We start from the raw sequence: 24,628 nt of genomic DNA, 5'->3' as shown, positions 1-24,628 counted from the left end.
AGGAGGCCGCGAATTTCGTGGACAACTTTCTCAAGCGCGAGCAGGAGGTGGACGAATCACTGGTGAAAGTCAAGCAACTCCAGAAGCATTGGGAGGACAAGATCACTGAGGCTCAACAGGAGATCGATAAGATCCGGCGAGAAACTATAGCTCCCCGTAAGATCACCTTCGCAACTCCGACTGAGCAGCAGCCGTACGCCACTCCGAAGGACAATATGAAGAAGGCTGCAGAGATCTTGAAGAAAAAGGACGAGGAGATCGACATCAACTACGTCCGTACGCTTGTCGCTTCAGCAATGAAGCAGCAGAGCAAGGCAGATACTTCGCGCAAGTTGGAATCCAACCCGGAGCATTGCATCTCTACCGCGCAGAAGGACGCCTACGACAATCGCCATCGTGACGATGAATCGCGAACCGGAAGTCCACTCACACTAACCGCAACTGCAAGTGGGTCAATGATCTGAAAAACGACCCGGAAGCAGGATACAAGCGAGCCCGGAAGCACCCCACGCGGCAAAGGAGGCAAGGGCAAGAACAAGGACAAAGAGGAGGACAGTTCCGAGGCGATGGACGAGGATGATGACTCGTCGGACCCCAAAGCAGGATCCGCAACTAAATCCAACCCTTTCGACAAAAAGAGTGTAGGTGCGTACCACACCTTCCTCGGAACCCCAACAGTCCACGCCAGCAAGTCAGCTTTCCAGATCCTGAACGCCACAGTTCTGGCTGTGCCGCAGTATGTCAGGTGGTCGGAAGTCCCGCGCACATTTGATAGGCAGGATCACCCTACCATTGTGCCAAAAGAGTGCTACGCCTTGGTGGTAAGTCCCCGCATCGACGGCTATGACTTCTCCAAGTGCCTCATGGATGGCGGAGCCAGCTTGAACATCATGTACCTGGAGACTCTGGAGCGGATGAACCTTACCAAGGAACAGCTCAAACAGAGCAACACTGAGTTTCATGGCGTGGTTCCGGGTAAAAAGGCAAATTCCCTCGGCAGCATCAGACTTCCCGTGGCCTTCGGCGATGTTCATAATTTCCGCGAAGAGATGATCACGTTTGAGGTCGTGCCCTTCAAGAGCTCCTACCACGTCATCTTCGGCAGGCCCACCTACCACAAGTTCCATGCAAGAGCATGCTACATCTACAACAAGCTCAAGATTCCGGGTCCCAATGGTATGATTACCGTATCCGGAGACTACAAAAAGGCTCATGAGTGCGAGTTGGGCAAAGCCGCCTTCGCAGAGTCTGTGATATCTGGAGAGGAGCTGAAAGGCTACAGAGCCGCGGTGGATCCGACTGAAATGCAGACCACCAAGAAACAGATCTCCGAACAGAAAAATTCCTTCAAGGCCGCGATAGAGACCAAGAAAGTCAACTTCAAGGAAGGAGACACTACCAAGCAGGTCTCGGTCGGAGCCAACATGGACCCCAAATAGGAAGACGCGCTCGTCGAGTTCCTCCGCGCTAACATGGATATCTTCGCATGGTAGCCTTCTGACATGTCCGGAGTACCTAGGGAAGTCGCCGAGCACTACCTCAACATAAACCTGGGGGCTAAACCGGTGAAGCAAGCTATGCGACGCTTTGGTGATAAGAAGCGTCGCGCCATAGGAATGGAATTAGCAAAGTTACTAGAGGCAGGTTTTTAATAGAAGTTATCCACACTGATTGGGTCGCAAATCCCGTCCTTGTACCCAAAAAGAATTCTGAAATACTAAGAATGTGCATCGATTACTCTGGCTTGAATAAGCATTGTCCGAAGGATCCGTTTCCCCTGCCGCGCATTGGCCAAGTCATTGATTCGACGGCAGGGTGGAACTTCTGTGTTTTCTTGACGCATATTCCGGGTATCACCAGATCCGGATGAAGGAGTCCGACCAAAAGGCGACCTCGTTCATCACCCCATTTGGCACTTACTGCTATGTTACTATGCCCTTTGGCTTGAAAAACGCAGGTGCCACCTACCAACGTACGATGCAGCGGTGCCTGAAGGACCAAATTGGCCGGAACGTGCACGCCTACATCGACGACATCGCGGTCATGACTCGGAAAGGATCCGACTTGATCAACGACCTCACAGAAACCTATGAGAATCTCCGACGGTACAAGATGATGTTGAATCCGCTGAAGTGCGTCTTTGGCGTTCCAGCCGGAAAACTCCTTGGCTTCATTGTCTCTAATAGGGGCATTGAAGTTAACCCGGAGAAAATCAAGGCAATCATGTGCATCAAAAGTCCAACTTGTCTCAAAGATGTGCAACGACTAACTGGTTGTGTTGCAGCAATCAACAGGTTTGTTAGCCGTCTTGGCGAGAAGGCACTACCCCTGTACAAGCTGTTGAAGAAGACATACAAATTTCTTTGGGACGAGGCAGCAGATGCAACACTTCAAGGGTTGAAGGAAATACTCACCTCCCCACCTATCCTAGCAGCACCAGGAGAGTCAGAGCCTATGCTCCTTTACCTGGCAGCTACCAACAGAGTCATCAGCCTCGTCATCGTGGTGGAGCGACCGGAAGAAGGACACGAGTATGGAGTCCGAAGGCCAGTCTACTACATTAGCAAAGTGCTTACGGAATCCAAACAACGATATCCTCACTTTCAAAAGCTAGCCTACGGAGTTTTCCTAGGTAGCAGGAAGCTGAGACACTACTTCCAGGAGCATCCAGTAACAGTCGTGAGCAAAGCTCCGCTATCAATGATTCTCAACAACGCAACCGCAACAGGACGCACAACAAAATGGGGCATTGAGTTATCCGCCTTCGACATCAACTACAAAGCCAGGACTGCGGTCAAGTCTCAGATCTTGGCAGATTTCGTCGTAGATTGAACAGAAGCTCCGGATATGAATTTGGAGCCGGAACCAGAGACATGGGTTATGCACTTCGATGGATCCAAGCAACATCAAGGTTCAGGAGCCGGAGTCACCCTGAAGTCCCCTACCGGAGAAGAACTGTAGTACGTTCTGCAGATCCACTTCGAAGCTACAAACAATATGGCGGAATATGAGGCTCTACTGCATGGACTGCGCATCGCTAAGGAGATTGGGATCAAGCACATCATTTGCTGCGGAGATTCCGACCTGGTGGCACAACAAGTAGCCAGAACCTGGAACGAAGTTGACGAGATCGCCAAATGCTTCCTCGGATACGAAGTCAAGTATGTCAGGAGAGACGATAACACAGCGGCAGACATGCTATCCAAGCTCGGATCTGGCAGGAAGCCAATTCCGCCTGGAATTTTCCTAGAGCATCTCGGGATACCCTCGGTGAAGGGCGCTAACCCGGAAAACCCAGAGGTGGCAGTGTCTCCGGCTAGAGAAGTGATGGCTATCATTCCGGCTTGGACACAACCTTTCCTGGACTACCTCATCGATCAGAAGTTGCCAGAGGACGAGGTCCTCGCACGACAGATCATCAGACGAGCAAGATCCTACACAATCGTTGATGGACAGCTCTACAAACGAAGTGCAACAGGGGTATTTCTCAAATGTGTCTCTAATCAAGATGGCATTGAAATCCTCAGAGAGATCCACGCAGGGGATTGCGGGCATCATGCCGCCCCCAGGTCACTCGTTGCAAAAGCTTTTCGTCTTGGGTTTTACTGGCTCACAGCTAAAGAAGATGCTGACAAGTTAGTTAAGACCTGCCGAGGTTGTCAGTACTATGCTACTCAACCAAACGCTCCAGCCCAAGAGCTGAAGACCATCCCTATCACCTGGCCGTTTGCGGTCTGGGGGCTTGATATGGTTGGTAAACTAAAAAGATCATCTCCTGGCAGTTTTGAATACCTCCTGGTCGCTGTTGACAAGTTCAGTAAGTGGATCGAGTCAAAGCCAGTGAGAAAAGCCGACGGTGCTACGACACTAAAATTTGTTTGCAGCCTCGTGATGCGATTCGGCATCCCACACAGCATAATCACAGATAATGGCACAAACTTCGCACAGGGAGAATTGAAGGATTATTGTGAGGAAGTAGGGATACGGCTGGACCTTGCTTTTGTGGCTCATCCACAGTCCAATGGTCAGGTTGAAAGGGCCAATGGTCTCATATTATCAGGAATTAAGCCACGCCTTGAAGAACCGCTGCGACGCGCAGCTGGAGCTTGGGCTGATGAGTTGGACTCTGTCTTGTGGAGTTTACGAACTACCCCTAACAGATCAACCGGATTTACTCCGTTCTTCCTGGTATACGGATTCGAAGCCATGCTCCCCTCCGACATCATCCATGATTCACCGCGAGTCTCCGCCTACAATGAACAAACTGCTGATGAAGCCAGACAGCTATCTGTGGACCTGATCGAAGAAGCTCGGAACCTAGCTGACCAAAGCTCCACCATATACCAGCCGAAACTCCGACGCTATCACAGCCGTCGAGTTCGGAATCGCTCTTTCATGGCCGGAGACTTGGTCCTCCGCCTTCGTCAGGTGAAATACCATAAGCTGCAATCTCCATGGAAAGGACCCTTTGTCGTTAGCAAAGTGCTTCACAACGGATCGTACTACCTTGTAGATTTCCGGGAGCTAAAGGATAGACCTGCTAACTGGTACCGGAAACGCAAGCGAGAGGATCTGGAGGACATCTACGATGAAACAGATCGCCCTTGGAACATTGCACAACTACGTCCTTTCCACACTTAGCAAAATTTTCCGAGTTACATACTTTGTAATAGTTATACATGATCAATAAAATAAAGCTTTTGGTTCACTCTTTGAATCTTTTACCTCCTTTACTTATTCATTTTTAGATCATGTATGTTTTCTGATTAAAACCGCAGAGCTGGATATTTCCGCCTAGGCGTGTATGAAAGTTGTGATTTTCAAAAATCGTCCTTTAGGACGTAAGCTTAAGTTTTCTGGTGGAAATATTTTCTGTTGCGAACTCATGGATTCCTAGTAGCGATTTCCGGCACCTTGGCTGGGGGCTTGTTTCCGCGGTTATTGACGGATTGCCATTGGGCTTCGTCGCCGCTGGCGAGCGTTTCCGGCTAAAGGTCTTCCGGCTCGCGGAAGGTTAAATGAGTAAGCCGGAAAACATCGAAATCAGCACTTGCTTTCCGACAAAACGAAACATGCAAATAATATTAAAGGATAGCAGGATAAGTTGTTTCCGCCCATGCATAAGTGTTTTGTCCCTAGCTACTTAAGAATTTAAGTTATCTTACAAACCCACTCCGGGGCCAAAATAATACAGCAGTTTGATTGTTTCACAGGATTCCTATTCGGAGGATTGATCCTCATCAGACGCTACATAGGCGGAGCCGTCGCCAGAGCCATCGCCGGAGCCAATGCCGGAATCGCCATTAGAGCCTTCCTCGGATTGTTCAGCGCTTGATCCGGAGCCCTCCTCATCACCTTCCGCTTCATCTTCCGGGTCGGATAAATCCTTGGGGAGATCGTACTTGTTGTACCAAAACGAGTGGTTAACTCGCCCAACAAAGAGGCGATCGTACCCTTGGGTCTCCGCGAGGATGGAACGCATGTTGGCACCCTTGGGAGTGTCGCGCGCAACATCCGCGAACTTCATGGTGGGGAAGTGCGCTTTGCAGGTGTCTAAGACGAGGGAGGCGACTCCGCGAGCAGAAGATTCTTGCCAATCTTTGATGAGCTCCTGCACCTGCCTCATAAGCTTGGACATAGTGTCAATCACTGTGGTCTTGGCTCTCTTTAAGGATAGGGACTTGGCGATTCCGCGACACGCTTCGACCAGCTCGTCAATAGAACTCCGTGCTTCATCATATGCCTCCGTTCTTTTAAGGGTTGAATCCTTGCTCCATTCAAAGCCAAGGCTCGCTGCGAAAATGACAATCAGTTCGTCCGCGAACATGGCAAAAGATGAGCAAGCCGGAATTACAACATGAAATATACTTACGGAAGATCATTTTGTCAATAGCCTCCGCCTCTTGACTCTTATTTTTAGCCGCTAAGGTTGATACCCTTTGCTGGCTCTTCTTAAGCTTGTCGGCAAGTTCCGCCATGTCGCGGGCGTGCTTTTCCGAGAGCTCCTTCCTCGCCAAAGTCTCCTTCTCAGAGGATTCTTTAATGAAGGTCTTGAGGGATTCGTTCTCCGCCTCGATCACTTGGACTTTGGCGGACATGTCGTCGATGGCGGGGCGCTTGGCAGTTTCTTCTGTAGGCGGAAAATCACACATGATTATGCATCATGAATGTTCATAGAAAGATTCAAATCCAACCCGGAGTTCTTACCGTTTAGGCGGGTCTCCAAGTGCTTTATAGCCTTTTGGCTATTTTCAGCATTCTGGCGCAGCCCCTCTATCTCTGTCATTTGCTCCAGCACATGGACGCGTAGGTCTTCGTGCAGCTTTCGCGTGTTCTGAGAAACAGATAGGAGTTAGCCGGAAATTCAAAATTCTGGGGGGCTGGCGAGGAGTTCAAAGTCTTGGATTGAGAAAATTTTAAATTTCCGCCTAAGGTGCATATCGAAAAAAGCATCGGCTAACACATGTTACACGGAAAAATATCTAACCCAATGCTTGGGGGCTAATATTACCTGGCGCACATCCTTGTGCTTAGCAAAGAAGACCTTGAGATCACTCTCGAGGTCGGAGAGCTCCTGCATTTCCGTGTTCGCAGGCCCCCACACCTTGTCCATCATGGCAGAAACTTCCGCGTGGCGTTGTGAGAGGGGGACCTTTTGCAGAGACGGAAGAAGGTGAGGGTCAGTTTGGGGTGTGCCAGTGGCACGAATTAGCTGCACCTTCTGCTCGAATTGCTCAGCCGTGGGCTCGGCTGAGGTGGCGGTTGGCTGCTCAGGCGGAGGTGCAGACGAGGACGTGCCCTTGCTGGAGTCGCCGTGGCCGGTTTCGGCAGTTGGGTCTTCGGGGAGGTCATCAATGTTGATGACGTCCTTAGGATCCGGCTTGGCGGTAGAGGAGGCCTTGGGCGGAACCTCGACTTCCAGTGTGACTGGTATGGAAGCCGGAGATGGCTTCGTTCTCTTCTTGGGGGCCTTGGGGGGCTGGCTTCCAGAACTTCTGTTGCGCAAAGGAAAAAGCATAATGATTAAGTATGTGTTGATTCATGATGACAGAGGGGTTTTAATTCAGAAATCGAGCACTTAACCGGAAGGCTTGAAAAAATGGTGCATGTCAGGTTGGGCTCTGTTGCTAGTGTCGATGAGCTTGAGGCGCTTCTTCTTCGCCTCCGCCTTGCGGGTAGCCGCGGTGCTAGGCACCTCGCGGGCACGTTTGGCTGCAGGGCTGGAGGGAGCAGCCCTCTTTCTCTTGGAGGGGCGCGGAACCCCGGGAGCCTCCGCCTCCGATACGGCTTCCGGATCAGTGTTGCCCGCGTGAGGGACCCGGAGGAGAGTTCCGAGATCACCTTCTTCGAGGGCTTCGAGCTATGTTACCGAGCCAATACTTAGAAAAAATTCAGATTACAAAGGAATCAACGGTTGAGACAAGACAACGTACCGCGGTCCCGGAGCCGTTGGTGTGAATGTTCTTGTTACACACGTGAATCCGAAGATCACGCGGAATCTTGATGAGGAGTCGGATCCGCTTGTCGATGGCGTCGGCAGAAAGTTTTCCTTTGAGGCGCGCATAGGATCGTCGCGCCCCGTGTATTGGAACATCAGGCGATCCCGATGTTGAAGCGGTTGGATCCGCTTGGTGAACCAGGACATTGTGATGTCCTTCCCCGACAGACCTTCCTCCGTCAGTTTGCAGATCCGCCTAACTGCGCGAGTCAGCAGAGGTGACTCGGAAAGATGAGGACATTGCGCCCAGGCCGGAGTCTCGTTGGCGGGGCTGTTCTTGAAGGGCGGCAGCATCCTTTCGCTCGCCGGGTCGGAGAAGTCCTTCAGATAGAAGAAGCCTCCGGACCAGTACCGCGCGGATTCGTGGCGGTCGGTGGGAGGATAGACGCGGCCGGGGCGGAGCATGAAAGTGATGGACCCGCAAGTGGCCAACTCGGAGGTCTATGGGATCTTCTCCTTTTTGACGGAGAAATAGTACTGAAAGAGAGAAAGTTCAGGAGGTACCCGAAGATGGCCTTCACAAAGAGTGACATGATTGCTGATGGCCAGGACGCTGTTTGGGGATATGTTGTGGGGCTGGAGCCCATACGCCTTCAAGATTTCCGAGAAGAAATCAGATGGCGGAAATGAGAATCCGCGCTCCACAAGCGCCTTGTTCACTACCATCTATCCGGCCTCGGGAGCTGGAGCCAGAGAACCCGGAACTGTCCGCCAGGATCCGGGCCTTAGGAAGCCTTCTGCCTCGAGGTTCTTGAGTTCTGTCTCGGTGGTGGTGCAAGGCCACCATTTCCCCTTGGCTTCGCTATCCCGCTGGCGAGCCTTAGATTTTTTGGCGGCCACTTCTTCCGCCTTTTGCTCTGCTTGGCGGATGTTCCCTCAGCATTCTTGCCGGAATCCTTGGAAGGATCCAGCTGGACGGGGACGAAGGGTGGGGGGGCGGAAGCAAGAGGTGTTGCCATGAACGGCTCACATGATGGGGGCGGAGTTGTAGAAGACATCTGAAAAAGAAAACATGGCGGAAAAGCTAGCTTAGTCGGATCCAATGTTGAAACCCTAAGCTCATCCCTACCAACTACGGCGCGAAGACGAAGCTCGAGAACTTACCGGAATGGTTTCCGTGGTGGTCGGAGTCGCCGGCGACGAGGTTTAGCCGCGGTGGCTCGTTGAAGTTAAGAACACGAAGAACACTGCACGGTGGCGAAGCGACTCCGGCGAGACTCCAGCGAACTCCGGTACGGACGAGGACGAGCTCGGAGGCGGCGCTGCGCTGAGAGGTGAATAGGGGGCGAATGAACTGATTAGGGTTAGACGGTGGATATTTATAGGCCGAGGGAAGAGATTCATGCTCCGCATCCTGTGGTCGGAACGCAAGCGTCGCACCGTTGGATGAGCGGCACGTGTCGAAACCCCAAACAGTAAAAACGGCTAAGGCTAAATTACCGCTCAAGTCGCGCGAAAATGGCGCCAAGATTGGCGGAACCGTTTGAACCTTTTAAGGTTCCGGGTAGCAGCAGCTCTTGTCCGCAGCAGGGGAGTAACCCGGAGACATGCCGTATGCCGTCGATGGATGAAGTCCCGCAGGGTGAGGGGATTTTCCGACCAAAGGTTGGGAAAGAAGAAAATGTGAAGTTGGAGTTCTTCAAGTTTCTCCGCGTTACCGAAATTGCCGGAAATCATGAGGTGCTAGCAAGGCGGAAATAGGAGGTGAAACTCGCAGAACTCCGGGGGCTACTGTTGTGGGTATACTTCATGGGTGTTCCATCGACAGTGCCTAGATCCGGCAAGCCCGGGTGGCCCATAGATGGTGATGTGGCATGTGGCCCATCGGGCGGCCCAGTTGCTGTTGATCCTGAAGGAGGTAGTCCAGCCCAGGATGGGGAAGCCGGATCCCAACCGACCTTCGGAGGAAGCCGGATCCGTGGAAGCCCATGTGGAACCCGGATCCAGTACGACGTATAAGGGAAGGCGGATCCTTGACGTACACGGCAAGACATTGTACCATAGTTAGGCAACCTGTAATCCGGCTAGGACTCTCCATGTAAACCCTAGATCCGTGCGCCTTTATAAGCCGGATCTCGGGAGCCCTAGAGGCACAACCACAACTCATTGTAACAACGCGAAAGCGCCCAGATAATTCCAGACAAGCAGCAGTAGGCCCTGTCATCGTGCAGGTGTTCCGAAGCTGGGTAAATTGCGCACCACCGTCCCGTGTGCACTCCGCCCTATGGCCCCTACTTCTTCTCCCCCTCGTGAGGATCCCTCCTCCGAGGCACCGTCGAATAGGCAACCACAACGTGATTCCAGTGTGTCCTTAGGAACGTTTGTTCATCATAAGTAAAACAACCGGCTTGTACTTTTCTCTAAAAAGGATTAGGCCACTCGTTGCAATTATTACTACTGCATTTTATTTACTCATACTTTATTTATCTGCAATATCAAATACCCCTGCAAATCTGTTCGCTAGTGTTTACAGTGAATCCTCGATCAAAACTGCTCATCAACACCTTCTGCTCCTCATTGGGTTCGACACTCTTATTTATCGAAAGTACTACGATACACCCCCTATACTTGTGGGTCATCACGCCCCCGGGGCCGGGGCCACCGAGGTGGAGCAGCTACGGCCCCACGGTCGTCGTCGCCTGCGCCCTCCTCGTCTTCGCAGGAGGAGCGCTGCTTCGAGCTCCTCCTCTGCATCAACGACCCCCTCGGCAGCAAACGGCTCCCGGACAAGTTCGCCGAGTTCGTCGATGACGTCGAGCCGGTCTAGTTGGAGCTACGGGAGGCCAGCTGCAACTTCTGCCGGTGGCTTGTCGAGGTCTTGGTCGATGGGCAGGGCAAGATGTACCTGCACACCGAGTGGGACAAGTTCGCCTGCGACCTCGCGCTCGAGCCCGGCTGCCAACTCACCTTCCTCTATGAGGGGGACAACGGGATGATCGTCAAGGTGTTTGACGACACATCCCGCTGCACACACTACCACACCGGCGGGTCCGGCTCGGACACCGACAATTAAAACTGTTAGAGTGTTCTTTGTTTGCAGCGAGTACGGCCACAACCCAATTGAAGCCGGTAGTGGCGGTTTCTATATGTCCTTCCTTGGTGAGAACAACAGGGTTATCATTGCCAGCTGAATTTTCCAGTTTAGATGATTAAGTGTACCCGAGAGTGTTCTCTTGGCAGCGAACATATGGAACCAACACTACTTAGGTTTTCTCATTTTGCAATGTTCTAATTTATGTAAACCATGTTTCAAACTATGTATTAGTTTGGGTAAACTATGTTTCCAATTATGTATTAGTTTGTGTAAAACCATGTTTCCAATATGTATTAGTTTATGTAATGTTTGGAACTATGTTTATAAATAGAGAAGAGAAAAAAAAACAAGTAAAAACAGACATTTTCACGCGCATAAGCAAACAGACGCGAGCGAACAATTTAAACGTGCGGAATGCGTTGGCCGTTGGAGATTTTCTCCACCAAATCTCTCCCTCACTTCTAATTAGTGCTAGGAGGGACTAGACAATAAATGATATAGTAGAAGCGGGATCTCGGCGTGAGAATTTCAGAAATTCGTTCCTGACAGGATTCGAACTCTGGTTGTTGGGGTGCGCCACTGCGACCCCAACCACCGAGCTATGCCCACGTCCTCAAAATCTCTCCCTCACACACACATTTCTCCTATAAATGTCCCTAGACTACCCTCTCAACCAGGGGGTCTGAAAGGGGCAAACGAATCTGGGTCGTCCAATCAGGTTGCAACAGTAAATCTCAAGTCCCACTTTTCACCACAGCCGTCGGATACGATAATTGTTTTCTCACTTTATGATCTTCTGAACAAGTCAATGACGTATGGGACCAGCTACCCGCGGGGGCCGCCGGTCGGAGGCAGCCACGCTCGCTCGTCCGCGTCTGTCCGCCAGAGGTGAGAGAATCTAGATCGAAGGAGCTCCCCAATCCTGGCCTCCCTCCTCGCTCCCCAATCCCCATCCCTCTTTTCCCCAAATCGCCAGAGGTGAGAGAATCTAGATCACCGACCCCTCTCCTCCTCTCAATGGTCGCCGCCGTCGACTTTTCGCGCCGCCAGCGGACGGCGACCCCGAGCAGCCGCCGTCGCGCCTCAGCAGCCCACGGAAGCGCGCGGCGGCGGCCGCGCCCGCATCGAAGAAGCCGCCGCTCGTTCGCGTTTCTTTTGTCATTTCATTTTCCAGATATTTTGGTGGTTCGGTGAAAACCCTATCCCCAATCCCCTTCCGTCGCTCCGCGCCTCCTCCATCGCTGCTCTCGACCTCTCGCAGCCGCCAACCGCGCCTCGCGCGGCAGCAGCAGGTTGACCGCCCGACGCGGCGGCGGCGGCGGTAGCACGGCGGAGGGGGAACGGCCGGCTTCAGCGCGATGTCGCAAGGCGAGCTTCCAGAGCAGCACGGACGGCCGCTCGTCCTCCCGGTCGCCGTGGTCCCCGTGAGCGGGTCCCGCCGACGGGAATCAATTCTCGGCGGGGCGGTGAGCCGATAAAAGCGGGGCGGCGTCTCTCGACGGCTGAAGGTGAGGTGAGGAAAAGTAAGTTACGGAGTAGAAAAGTCTGGGCTACTTCCCATTCCCCCTTTGCCGTCCATCTCCTTCCTTTGTTTTGGTGGTCAGCATTTTCCTTCCATGCCCTCTCCCCTGATGTGGGTTGGCCGCCTGCCGTTCTTGCGCGGGTGATGCTGACGTTGAAAGCCGGGTTCAAGGTTAGTTTCTCCTCTTCCATCTGATGTCCGCTTATTGCCTGTATCGGAGCCTCTGTTAAATTCTCTTGGATTGGCCGGAGCAGCTGCGCGATCTCGATTTAGATCTCTCCACACTCCTGAGAATTTGTTTCGTTTTCTGTATGAAGGATTTAGGAGGGTTGGATGCGAGCGCCCATCTCCTTGGATATTGGTGCAGCAGATGTACATCCATCTCTCTGTGCTGCAAAGTTACTATTGCGGGCATCTGTTGTAAGAGTTGACACTTGACAGGTTGTTCGGAGTTCTGTGCCCGGTAACTCAGCGCTATACTATACTCCGTATCTTGAAACTTTAGTTTAGATAGAATCCATGAAAATACCAGATTGGTTAGATAATTTTGGTTCCCCACATAAAAAGGTTAGACAATTTGGGTTAATTAACTATGTCAGCACTCGGCAGTGTCTCCCTTCACAAAGCTTCTATGGCTGAGAAGCTCGACATATATAAATTCTATCTCTGATGACTAACAGTGTAATTATCATTTGTACTCACTGTAGCTTGTATCTTTGGTTTTGTTTATTCTGAAATAATTGCATGTGTGATGTAAGGACTAATGGGATACATGTGGTGATTTCAGGCTAAAGAAGCTACAGAATCAGCTTTTAAGGATGGAAAACAGCTATTGGTGAGTGGCTTGAGCATTAATTTTATTATTTAGTTGCATTTAATGTTCTTCCTTTTATGTCAAAATGATTTTCTATGCAATATGTGACATGAACTAGAGTTTCCCTCTGGAGAATATTATGGCGAGTTTAGGATTGGTTCAGTTACTAAAGTAATGAAATACAAGCAACCTGTTTTCATTATGGTGGCTTTACTATTGCACACTGTAATATTTGTCCCTTGTTTCTGCCGTGCTGCAGGAAATTTTAAATCTTCATTATGCGTGATCGCAAGTGATGATATATTTCTTAGAAATTAAAATGTTGCCAGGCGTGTACTACGTGGCTACGTCCTAATACTTACTTATGCGTACAATGGGAAGTGTATTGCTTCCGGGCTGTGATGTCTTTAATTTTAGCTCCAGGTTATGCAAAGCTTATTTTGTATATACCTAAAAGTTGTGTTTTGTAAATTTTGATGATTTATAATTTCTGGAATGCGCCCTATTTTACACTGTAGCTTTTTGCAAAGAATGGTTTTGTGATCTTTGGTATTAATTAGAGAGAATGCTAAAGCGTATAGAAGAGTGGCATCTGTAATCATGGGATGTTGTGGTTTAAGCTTGCTTGAATCTTGTTCCAGCCGTTGTGCATATCCATTGCCTCTTGTGTGTTTGATTGCTTTGCCGTCTTTCAGCACCTCAGAAAGGCTTTGATTTTTTGGGAGAATAGAATCGGTGAATTGAGTCGTTGTGGCTATTCGGTTCATATTGGCCTATTTGAATCATTTGTTCATATTTTTTAAAATAATTTAATTTCGGAGCAGCCATTTGACTAAAATAGATTATTACTTTTTCAGATATGATGCCATTGGCCAGCATGCAGTTCCAGTACCTTATGGTTGAGGAAAAGTTATATAGAGATCTATCCAGATATGATGCCACTGCAAATGCTCATGTGCAAAATTTACACTGTTTCGCATTGCACTATCATCATTGTCACTCCATGAGGTACCAGAGGTTGTCTCTTGTGTATAGTATTTCGTTCAATAGCAAAATAGTCCGTACATGTTGGAATAAATGCACAACTCATACTCCGGTTACTCATTAGTTGCATTTTGCACACAGTATTAGTTGAGGAAAGTGGGGTTTGGAACTCTAGCAGAGCAACTGAAGAAAAGTGGTGTTTCAGGTGATCGATATCCCCTTGCTCATTAATTACTTTGTCAAGTGAAATATGGTAAATTGGAGCTGCAAACTAGATAGAATCAATCTGTACTGATGAAAATTTTGAGCCAATCAGTACATATCCCATACGTTTTATGTACTTGTTAGGATCAATCATACTTAAAATATTGCTGAATTGTTGACTTTGTTCCTCACAGGCTTCAATACTTGATATATCACTAAATCATGTGCACAATCGTATATATGCAGCTTTAGTTGTATTCTACAAGAGTTTGGGTGGGTAAATTTGGCTTTCCTTTCTTGTCCCTGTGAAGCCCCTTCGATGCCACGTCTTCCATTATCTGCCAGCGCAACCTCGGGCTCCCCTCGTTGCCTGTGGTAAGTAATCTCTTTCTTTATGACGATGCAGGTTGTCTGTTTTTTCAGTTTTTAGTTTTGCTCCAGGTTGTCCTCTCAATGCTTCCCTTGGTTGCTCTTAGGCGAGGCCTTCACGCCCCAAGTATTATGTGTTCTCTCACTCCAGCCTTTTTGTTTGCTCAAGTAAACTTTGTCTTTCATTTCCTTGTCGTGCGAGACTTCATGGCCTTTCATTCTCCGCTCATATTTTTTCCTCCTGTTCCTTATACAGCCAGGTCTGCATTTTTCGCTCATCTTTTGTTCTTTATTCAACATTCTTCTGTAAATTTTCCCCAGTTCTGAATGTTACTCCATGGTTAGCTTAACGTTTCTTCACCATTATGTATGAGCATGCCCATTATCCTCTTAAACCTTGCTAAACTACCCACCCACCCAACAGCTTTTAGTGACGGGCGAACCCAGATCGTTATATTTACCTCTTGATTGTTTCTTCATCATTTGTTTCTATTTCGTTGGTTTATCTGTTCATTTTTTTGTAAAGTGGCTTACCACTGTGACCTGTTTTTATTACCAGAGTAGCTGATCTTCCTCTCGACTGAAATTATTCCTTTCGTATATGCCGGTTTTTAGTTATATATGTATAGTTGTGTTTAAACATAAAGGAATGACAAGAAGCTATATATTTTCCTTGGTTGTAGTCATTATTCTACATGGTGCAGAATGCCACCGCTGCTCAGGGTCACGCGAGTCATTCTGGGGTATGCACAACAGTGCTGGTCATCGATGTGCTATATCACAGATCCTCCTCTTGCATTTGTTAAACTGGCTCACGGTGTCCATAGCCTTATTAAACATGCAGAAATTACATATTGGAAATTAAGTAAGGATCATGTACTTTTTTATATATCTATAATTGATTGGGTGAACTTGTTTTTCTTTGTCTCTGCTTGTCTGTATAATTTGTAAATAGTAACTTTTGTTAGCATTTGAGGAATTCACATTTATATTTTATACCTGCATTACTTGCCAATTGCCAGTGTACAATAGATTAGTTCAGAACTTGGGTCATATTCAGTTCCAATTGTATTTCTCATTGATCGATGGTTTGTTCGCTGCTGCAAGATCGAACTCATTGATCGATGGATTTTGTTGCTCATTTGATAGTTCTGGACTTCTCATGTAGTTCGCATCTACTTCATACTCATTTAGTTCATATTTGTTTATTGTAGTACCTCTGCCTCTTGCCAAATGATACAAAGTGGGTAATTCTTCGACGATCATAGTAATACCAAGTGGCTATATGCTTTTTATCTGTTAAACATGTTTTAAGAGAAGATTCAGGCGACGGTTGGAGGACTAGGGAAAGCGGTGCTCATGAAGGGGACAGCAACAACGATGGCCATGGGGAAAGGGAGAGAGGCCAGTTGGAGACAACGACGACGACGGTGGCCGAATCGGAGCACATCACCATCTCCTTCCTCCTGCATCTTCCCACGTGAGTTCCTTTTTCCAATATCTTCCTCCGATTTGGTTTCTTTTCTTTTTCCCTATAAGGTTTGGGGTGTAGCCTGTAGATTCTAACACCGATGTGGGAGAGAGGCCACACACCTCCGCTGCACGGCTTCGAGCCCTGGCGTTGACTGTGGAGATCGAAGGCGAGCCTCCATCTTCGTTTTTCCACCCGCCAAACTGAGGCGGACCTGCAAGCATGAGCTGCTTCTGCTGATTCGTACGTGTGATGTAGGTTCTAGATGCCTAATTCGTGGTTATGATGTTTCAGGATGAGGGAGGACTCTACATAGACCTGCATTTTTAAGGATTTTATTATTCATAATTACTTGATTACTTTATGATTATGTTCGAATACTTGTACATTCCAGTCTTAGTTAGCCTAGATTAATTATTTTCATGTCTTTCTGTCGGTTTATCAGGATTATTCCACATGCCTGGAAGCTCCACCATCGGCTGATCTTCAAGCTCTGTGCGCTGCAGTCCCCTCATCTGCTCGTCTACGTCTGCTCGAGGTGAGCTCCTGCTCCTCACCTCCTCCACCTGTGAGTGATCTTTTTTTTCTTTTCCCATTAGTACTCACATCTAGCTTCCTTTTCAGTTTCTCCAATCTTGATTTCTGATTTGAGCATGAAGTGTGGAGATGGATCCTGGAAGATTCATTGGTAAGCACGAAAGCCTGTAGGACCAAAATATTGGTTTGTGATTCCATTATGGAAACTTTGGAGATGGAGGTATGAAAAGATTCATCATGACAGATAATTATCTTGACACATTATTTAGATAGTACTATCCTTTTCTTGTCTATTTTTCCATTTACACAAATAAAGGTTTTAAAGATAGTAGAATTTTTTGGTATTTCTGGAGTTACATATTCTGCTCCGTTTATTCTCCGGGACTAAGATGTAATAGGAATTATTATACCCTGTTGGTGCTTTGGTCTTATTATATCCACCTACAAAATAGGAATTTAAAAAAACATCACTACTTAATGGGAATTACATGACTTAGAAAGTATCTTGATGTGATATTAGGTACTTCAGAATGAACATTTTCATATTTAGTAGAATATGGAGGCATCCTAATATTTGTTGTGCCGGTGATCTGATCTGCCGGTGTCCTTAGCGCCCTACTTTGGGTTCTCAGTTATCATGATGTCTAAGTACGATTTTATTATGTTCAGCCGTATAAATCTTGGAATCAAGAAGCATAATGTTTTAATTTAAGAGGGCATGGGTGCATGACATGTGTATTCCTGATTACAGGGTGTCGTCAATAATATCATCCAGCCATGTAGTGCATTGGAAACTTTGAAGCTTGTCTCTGCCTGCAGCAGAAGTGTGTCAAATTATCTCACGTGAGTTTCGTTGCATCATGCCCCATTCTTAGTTTGTTACTCAAATAGTTGGTGTCACCAAAGAGTAAGAACAAAGGATCTATTTAATGAGTTGTTTATAAATATGCCTATTCTTATATATTATCCAAATATATTACCATCTAAATGAAAAAATATATGTAGGTAAACACTCCTGCAGTTTTAAAGTGGACAATGCATGACTGAAGTGATTTAGTCAGAAGTGCATAGCACAATGTTTTCAGAAAATGCCACACGTTTAGCATTTCTTGGATAGCTCCTGGAGATTTGTTTTTTGTTAGAAAATGACCGCAGGAAATTCACACTTCAAGGAGTTAGGAATAGTGTGGTTTCCCTCTCCCGGGTTTGCTAACAATTTGATCATTTCTTGGTGCATTGCAGGTTTGCCAGAAAAACAATTTGATCACTTCTTGTAAGCCATATGGTCAAATTTGTTTCCCAACTTTAGCCACTGAAACTATCTTTGCTGTTGGAGACAAGATCCATATCTAATTGTGAGCGAAATATCAGTTCGTGCTGCTCCTGTAAAGTATCAACTCATCTGTACATCCTCCTTGCTCAGGTTTGTATATGTACTTCAGCCTCTCTTTTTTCCTTTATGAATGTGCTGATTTTGTTGGCATTATGTTAGCTAGCTCCGTCTCTTCTTTTCAACAGGCATATGTTAATTTCTCTGAACATTGGTTGGACATTGCCCATGTAACACTCCAACTCCTATCACCTTAGCCCCAGATGATACCGATGCGTCACCCAGGTGTGTATTGTGCTAATATCTACCATGCATCTGCATTGTCTGCTTGACTGCGTTAGAAGAGTATGGATGTATTTGATTCTTGACATGCCAGTTAATAAATGCCAATTCTGAAGTGTGTTGAGCAGTTGGCCATGGTTGGGAGCCAGGGAGCAGCACGACATGAGGGCACGACACTCAGGCAAGAACTTACTTTGCAGGTAGGCCAAGAACGTTGCACATGGTTTGCACCTTAATATGTTGGTACATTTCTAAATACCCTTGCAGATTAATTAGAATTTAACGGGCAGACAAACTACGGAGCAACCATAGTTACTTTTTGTCCCAGTGGCACAAGCGGGTCATCCATTCTCTAAAACACAGCCGTAGGTGAAAATGTTTATTGAAGATGATCCTCTATTCTCAAATAACATCGGGTCCTGGTTCGATTTCTTGATGGCTCATCTAGGGTAGGATTATACCTGTTAATGCAAGTATATGAAGTAGATGACCAGATTAAGATTGCAAGAACAATTATTGTTTCCCACAAAAATAAAAAAAATATACTTTTTTGCATTAGGTCCAGCTTCGGGTATCAAAAACAGGGAGCTGCTGTGCCCACATTCAATGTTTAATGCCTCTTGGTTTAAAGTCAATGGATCTTAATAAAAGACACTAACATGGATAAAATTTATGGCTACAATATTATCTCAATTCTGCTTTTGTTAGTCTCGTATACCCCCTGTAAAACATAAAGTTTTTATGCCACATGGTATATCTTTTGTCATTAGAACTTTAGCAGTCATATGATCATCTTGGCCGATAACAACTTGCATTGCCTTTTATGTCTCAAGAAAAGGAGACAAATGCAAGGAATTTCCATAGTTGGTTTGGAGTTTCGTATACGTGATATCTTTGTTTTCTTATTATCTCTGTAATTCTTTACTTGTGAGAAGTTGAATAAATGCATGATGTAGTATTTTCAAATGGACATTTAAGTTAGGTTCGTATGAAGTGAAATTGCATTTTTATGATGCTAACACCATGAAGTTACCTTACCTTAATCTGTAAAGTGTAATTTCTATTTTCTAATGGAATTCATAGCTTTCTAACATATAGCATTATCGTTACTTCTGAATTTTTTTTAAAAAGATTTCCCACTATTTAAATGTATTGTGTTAGGATTCTGAAATGACAACATATTGTCTTAGGATTCTAAAATGTTTAATCTGCTTTGTCCTCTATCAAGAGTTAGGTAAATCTTAGGGCAAGCAGCTCGGATTACTGATGGCGTGGATGGCCGCGAGGTACTTGATCAACGGATTAGATGTGGAGTGGAGTCAATGAAGGGATGTGTAGCAGATCAAGTGTGAAGGTTAGGGAAATAGGTTAAGGGAAAGATATTGGACCGTCAACGCAAATCGTGATGTGGATGGACGGTATTAGCCAAGAAATTGTTTACGAAGGCAAACATTTGTAATAGTTTCTGGTTCCCGTGGTATCAGTAAAGGGGCACAAAATCTCGAACCAAACTTTTTCTGTCTTGCTACTCACAAAAGTAGAAACATTCTTCTTAGAATCAGTAATTGTCCTTTTATGTTTTTTTTATGATGCTACCTCTTTTGGGTATAATAACCATAATTTTATACAAAATCATAAAAACTGAAGGAAATAGTGTGAAATCATACTAAATTATCATATCTTACTCCAGCACCCTCGATGGAATGGTTTGTCTCGATGGAATGGTGTGTCTACAAGATACTAAAGCAGTTAAATTTCGAGGTAATTCTTAATACTAAAACTTATGGTTTAAATTTTTGGCTTGATTCTGCCATTTGCGCGATAGCGCAACGGGTCATCTAGTAGCTTATAGATTCACCGCAGATCTCTAGCTTGGCCAATGGCCCACCCGTTTATGTTATTGCGTCTCAGTCTCTTCTTGCTGGCAGCCTGGTACTGTACCTTTTGGAGATGGTGGTGGTGGGGATTGTTGGTTTGATGTAAGATTGGATAGGCTGCGACCCCGCGGAGCTAGCCCCTGATGCGCGAACAGGTGGCCGCACGCTAGGAATTCATGCAGCTGCTGGGCTGGGAGATAAAGTATCGTTTGGCTTTCGATTCCAAGTCCAGTCGGAAGGAAGGGTAGCACGTGTCGATGAGTGTGTGGAGGAGAAAGGCGCGCGCTGGCCATCGGTCAGCCGATCCGCGCGCGGGGATCGGTCGTACCAGCGCCGTTCGATCGTAATTCGGCGTGCAGAATTAGCAGTATTTTGATTTTTGCATTTTGCCCCCTGGTTTTTGGAAAATCAACCTGCGGTCCTAAGCCTATCAGTTTAAACCGAACACGTGTTTCCCTTTGCCCCCAAACTTTCAGATATTTACAACAAAACCCGCTGTTTAATATAGCAACAAAAACCCGCCGCTTTGTGTACAAAAAATAAAAAGTATTACAACAAAATTTTCACAGTAAATCTTCACATATAAGTACAACAAATTATCAATATATTTACAATAATAATTAACAACAAAAACAATATTTTTTATTTGGGTGTTTACAATAATAGTCAGTTTCCATGCAATAATATCTTTACAACAAATCGGAAACATACTTACAACAATAATTAATAACAAAAACCAATATTATTTTATTTGGATGTTTACAATAAAAATCTGCTTTCATTCCAGAAATATCTTTAGAACAAACCAGTAAAATATTTACAACAATAATTAGCAACACATGCCACAAATAATTTAGGTGTTTACAACAAAAGTCGCAAACATCATCCACAAAAACCACAGACTATTTACAACTAAAAAATAATATTTTTGCAAATAATTCAAAAGTTGTTAAGAAATAATTTACAACTAAACATTACAACGTCTCTGACATGCTTTCTCTATAACTTTTATACGCATTTGTTACAAAACTAACGAACATATACAACATCTCTACGAAAAAAAGTGTCCATGACTAAAACAATTACACCAAAAATCACAAATAATTACAACAAAAAAGTCATCCGTTTACAACGTATCAAGAAACACACATTTTCGTAACATATCACTTAGAAAAATCTTACAAATTATGTCGTGTGAGTTTACAACAAATTTTTTATCTAATTGTTACAAATCTGGAAACAACACGGTACATTTCTTTAAAAAAAGCAACACTCCAGTTTGGGCCGAAAAACCAGACCCATATAGGACCGCGCGGGAGCGAGGGACGACGACCGATCGCTGGCGAGCGATCGGTCGCCGGATGGAAAGCGTTTTCCGAGGAGAAAAGACGCTGAGACCATGACCTCGCAGCTAGGTAGGGCTTCCTCCGTCTACGCTCCTAGGGCTTTCTGTTCCTGTCGGCTCTAAACTCTCTTTATTTTCCTCCATTTGCCTCTCGCTGCATCTGGTACTTTGTGTTACTTTTTGTCTTGAGTAATTACCAAGGAATATTTGTTTCCGAATACTTTCTTTTTTTGGATTAGATTCTTCAAGACAATCCAAACTATTGCATACATATATTTATTGGCGTTACTTTATGCTTCAAGATGATCAAATGATTGCTATATTAATATAGGGGAGTAAATGACTGTTTCGAGGAAACTTTATGGTTATCTGGATTTTCGAATAGCAACGTGTCGCTCATTCTTTAAGAAAATGTGAAAATATCGGAGTATTTTTTTAGACTAAGCAAATTATTAAAATTGGAATGGCAGGTAGTCTTCTAAGACCATCTGCAACATGCTACCACATTTAAAACAGCTAAGCTATCCATTTGGATTCGTTCGCGGTGGCCCATGGATAGGGAAGAGGTTCATGTCCGTTTGTGTTTGACAGCAGCCCCAATGGTCTCAAGCCGCAAAAAATAAGTTAGCAACAACGACATAAATATAATTTACATGTTTTGGGGTCTAAAAGTCCACTTTTCACAACTAAGGGCATCTCCAGCGGCGCGACGCATTTCGGTGTCCGCTAGCGTCCGTTTGTGTCGCGCGACGGACGCGAGACAGATCGTTTTTATCCGCGCGTCCGTTTGCGCCTAGGGGTGGCTCCAGCGGCCCGACGCATTTCCGCGTTTGCATCAATTATGAAGTTTCCAAACAACAAAATAAAGAATTCAACGAAGTCATAGCTATTACATTCAAATTTTGAAAAGTCTACATAAAAATAAGATAGTATTCCTCTAGGCATGATCTTCATGGACAGCCAATGTCCACTGATGCTCAATCAGATCCGTTTGCAGCTATTTGCAGACGTTCTCGTTAGTGACTTCTACATTCATATGTAGATAGTTCTGCCAAGATGAAGCTCCAGGAAGTGGCGCAACCAGCTCACCTTGGAATTCCCAGTGGTTCTCATTGCGAATAGCCACGCAACATTTTTGGTAGGAGGTGAAGCCTAGCGCACTTGTTGCATCGGGCCTGCATTGAAAGTAGGGGTCGTAGTTTCTGACGTCGCGTAGAATGACCAAGAACGGGTCTCTTGACATCCTGTACCGGCACCAAAACCGGGAACACCGGATTGGTGAGGTGGAAGTAGTCCTTGTGGAGGCGGGCCTGCCTTGCCACTCTGTTGCGCGGCAGGTTTTTGGAGCGCCCCTTCACAGAGCCCCGGTGCACCGGCCCCGGGTTTGAGGTGAACTCGTGGATCATGGAGGCCGCAGTAGTTGCCAATGTCTGCGCCGACTGATCGGACTCATTGTCGGAAGAGGAGTCAACGACCTCCGCGCGGAACTTCTCCACCATATGCCACATCTCCATCTGCGTGGGTACGAACTTTTGATCAATGGCCGCGCACAAATAGCGCCGAAAACAGGAGAAGAAACCTACCGGCGCAATTGACCGAACAGGTCGTGGGCGGCGCAGAAGGGCGGCGCAACCGGCAACGTTTGGCCCCAAAACAGCCGGCAGGTACGCGACGGAGCCAAGCCCGAGTACGATCATGCTCTCCTGCGCGGCGACAACAGAGCCGACGTCGACTACTGCGGCTCTGCGGCGGGAAGGCGGCGGGTGGGGTTGGGGTGGTGGCGTCGCACTAGGGCAACAAAGAAGAGAAAAAAGAAGCAAATCCAAGTGGTCGATTTCGCTGTCCCTGACTTGCGGGACCGGGTAAGAAATGGAGGACGCTCGGCGCGTCCGCCGAGCGTCTGCGGAGACGCAAACCTGGCGCATATTTGGGCAAGGTTTGCATCTCCGCTGATGGCCCGGTCACTTTGCGTCGCCCCGCTGGAGCAGGGCCCAGACGTATTTCTGGTCACGGCGGATGAAAACGGTCGCTCAGCGTCCGTTTGCTTCGCGCCGCTGGAGATGCCTTAACAAAAAAGAAAAAAGTGGGGACAATGGCGTGCGGTCCGCCAGCTTCTAGTCCTCCTTGCCGAGGTCGACGAAGATCTACGGCAGCGGCCACATATTGGCTCCTAGAGAAGGGGGTGGCAACTGCTCCGGTGTTGGCAGAGCCGCTGCTACTGCATGCTGTCGGAGTTAGATGGCCTCCTGGAGGCCATCCCAGTTCAATAGCTTGTCTTGCTTGGACAAATCGATGGCGCGTGTGATAATCGCCTCCTCCGTGAGCTCATCGTCCTCCATCGAGCGTGCTAGGGTTCGGGAAGCTTCGAGCTTCAATGGACTGCATGATGGTTGGGAGAATGACGGGTTCCCATTAATAAGGACCTCGTGCGGGTGGACAATGTGGACTGCGTCTCCTCTCCTCCCTCGGTCGGTGATGTGCGGGGGGAGGGGGGATCTAGCGAGGACACACGCGAACGGGCATGCTATCCACGGCAACCATAAATCCAATCCAAATTTGGGCTAGAAGTGCGGACCAAGAGGATACAAATAACCGTGCGGTCCGTTTGCGGTTCACCGTTGGGTTCCGTTTTAGGCCACACAGACCGCGACTGAACGATATGTCCATTTCCAGTTGCTTGTTAGAGATGGCATAAGGAAATCTACAGTGGTTCGTCTATGCCATCGACGGGAGAAAAAATGGGTCTCTCCGAGGCTCAAGAAAAAAAAAGAGGATTCATTATAGTCCTGATGGGTTGGTGATTGCGGAAACAACGCAACACACGCGTGTTTCAAAAACGAGATAAAGCAATTCTCGGTGGTGGGGTTGATTGATCATATTTCGTAACAATGGAAGTTTTGGAATCGTGCCAGCCTAGGAGGGAGAAGCAACTTTTCGAGAGCAGTTCATTAGGGTTTTAGGGCGTGTGTGTGGTGTGTAACGCACGTTGTGTCCAATGTTGGTTGTCACTCCTGTAATTAACTTTTTTTTTGCATTTTATAAAAGGAAAACGATTGCGTTTCCCCGGAGGCTACGAGCGACGCAACCTCCGGGTTGGGAGCCGTTGGATGCTCTGCATCGTGTGGTTATTCTCCTTCCCGCGTGACACGTTTCCAGGGAGGATCCACCAACTGCACATCATCTCCTCCTTTCTACCTTATCCTTTCTCTTTCCTTTTTTCTGCTGGCAATGGAGCTACCGATGGAGAGCAGAGAAGGCCGGCCATGGGGCCTCCTGCACGAGCTCGGACTGCTACGCCCAAGCAACGCGCCGCCGCCCCCCAGCCACGCTCGGGGCGCCGTCGGCCTTAGGGCTTCCCGCA

The 24,628-nt window shown here is 47.2% G+C and overlaps 3 long non-coding RNA genes across 5 annotated transcripts; all 3 read left to right on the top strand.

Annotated features, from left to right (window-relative positions):
• The first annotated feature begins 12,021 nt into the window (after positions 1 to 12,021).
• Positions 12,022 to 13,828, top strand: LOC139833485 (uncharacterized). Its single transcript, XR_011749314.1, has 4 exons — positions 12,022 to 12,225; positions 12,372 to 12,495; positions 12,842 to 12,889; positions 13,726 to 13,828. It is a non-coding gene; the product is annotated as an uncharacterized lncRNA (long non-coding RNA).
• Positions 13,829 to 13,988: 160 nt separating this feature from the next.
• Positions 13,989 to 17,278, top strand: LOC127313177 (uncharacterized). 3 transcript variants are annotated; one of them, XR_011748790.1, is made up of 6 exons: positions 13,989 to 14,057; positions 14,303 to 15,290; positions 15,640 to 15,905; positions 16,342 to 16,434; positions 16,521 to 16,584; positions 17,185 to 17,278. It is a non-coding gene; the product is annotated as an uncharacterized lncRNA (long non-coding RNA). The 3 variants fall into 3 exon arrangements; XR_011748788.1 differs by having other exon boundaries at positions 14,303 to 15,905; XR_011748789.1 differs by having other exon boundaries at positions 14,303 to 16,139.
• A 496-nt stretch (positions 17,279 to 17,774) lies between these two features.
• LOC127313178 (uncharacterized) lies at positions 17,775 to 19,592 on the top strand. The gene is made up of 4 exons (XR_007858817.2): positions 17,775 to 17,856; positions 17,952 to 18,048; positions 18,162 to 18,245; positions 19,274 to 19,592. It is a non-coding gene; the product is annotated as an uncharacterized lncRNA (long non-coding RNA).
• Positions 19,593 to 24,628: the final 5,036 nt, after the last annotated feature.

Source organism: Lolium perenne, chromosome 7 (assembly GCF_019359855.2).
Source record: "Lolium perenne isolate Kyuss_39 chromosome 7, Kyuss_2.0, whole genome shotgun sequence".
Classification (NCBI taxonomy): Eukaryota; Viridiplantae; Streptophyta; class Magnoliopsida; order Poales; family Poaceae; genus Lolium; species Lolium perenne.
Note: the sequence above shows the minus strand (reverse complement) of the source record. Positions and strands in the feature narration are given on the sequence as shown.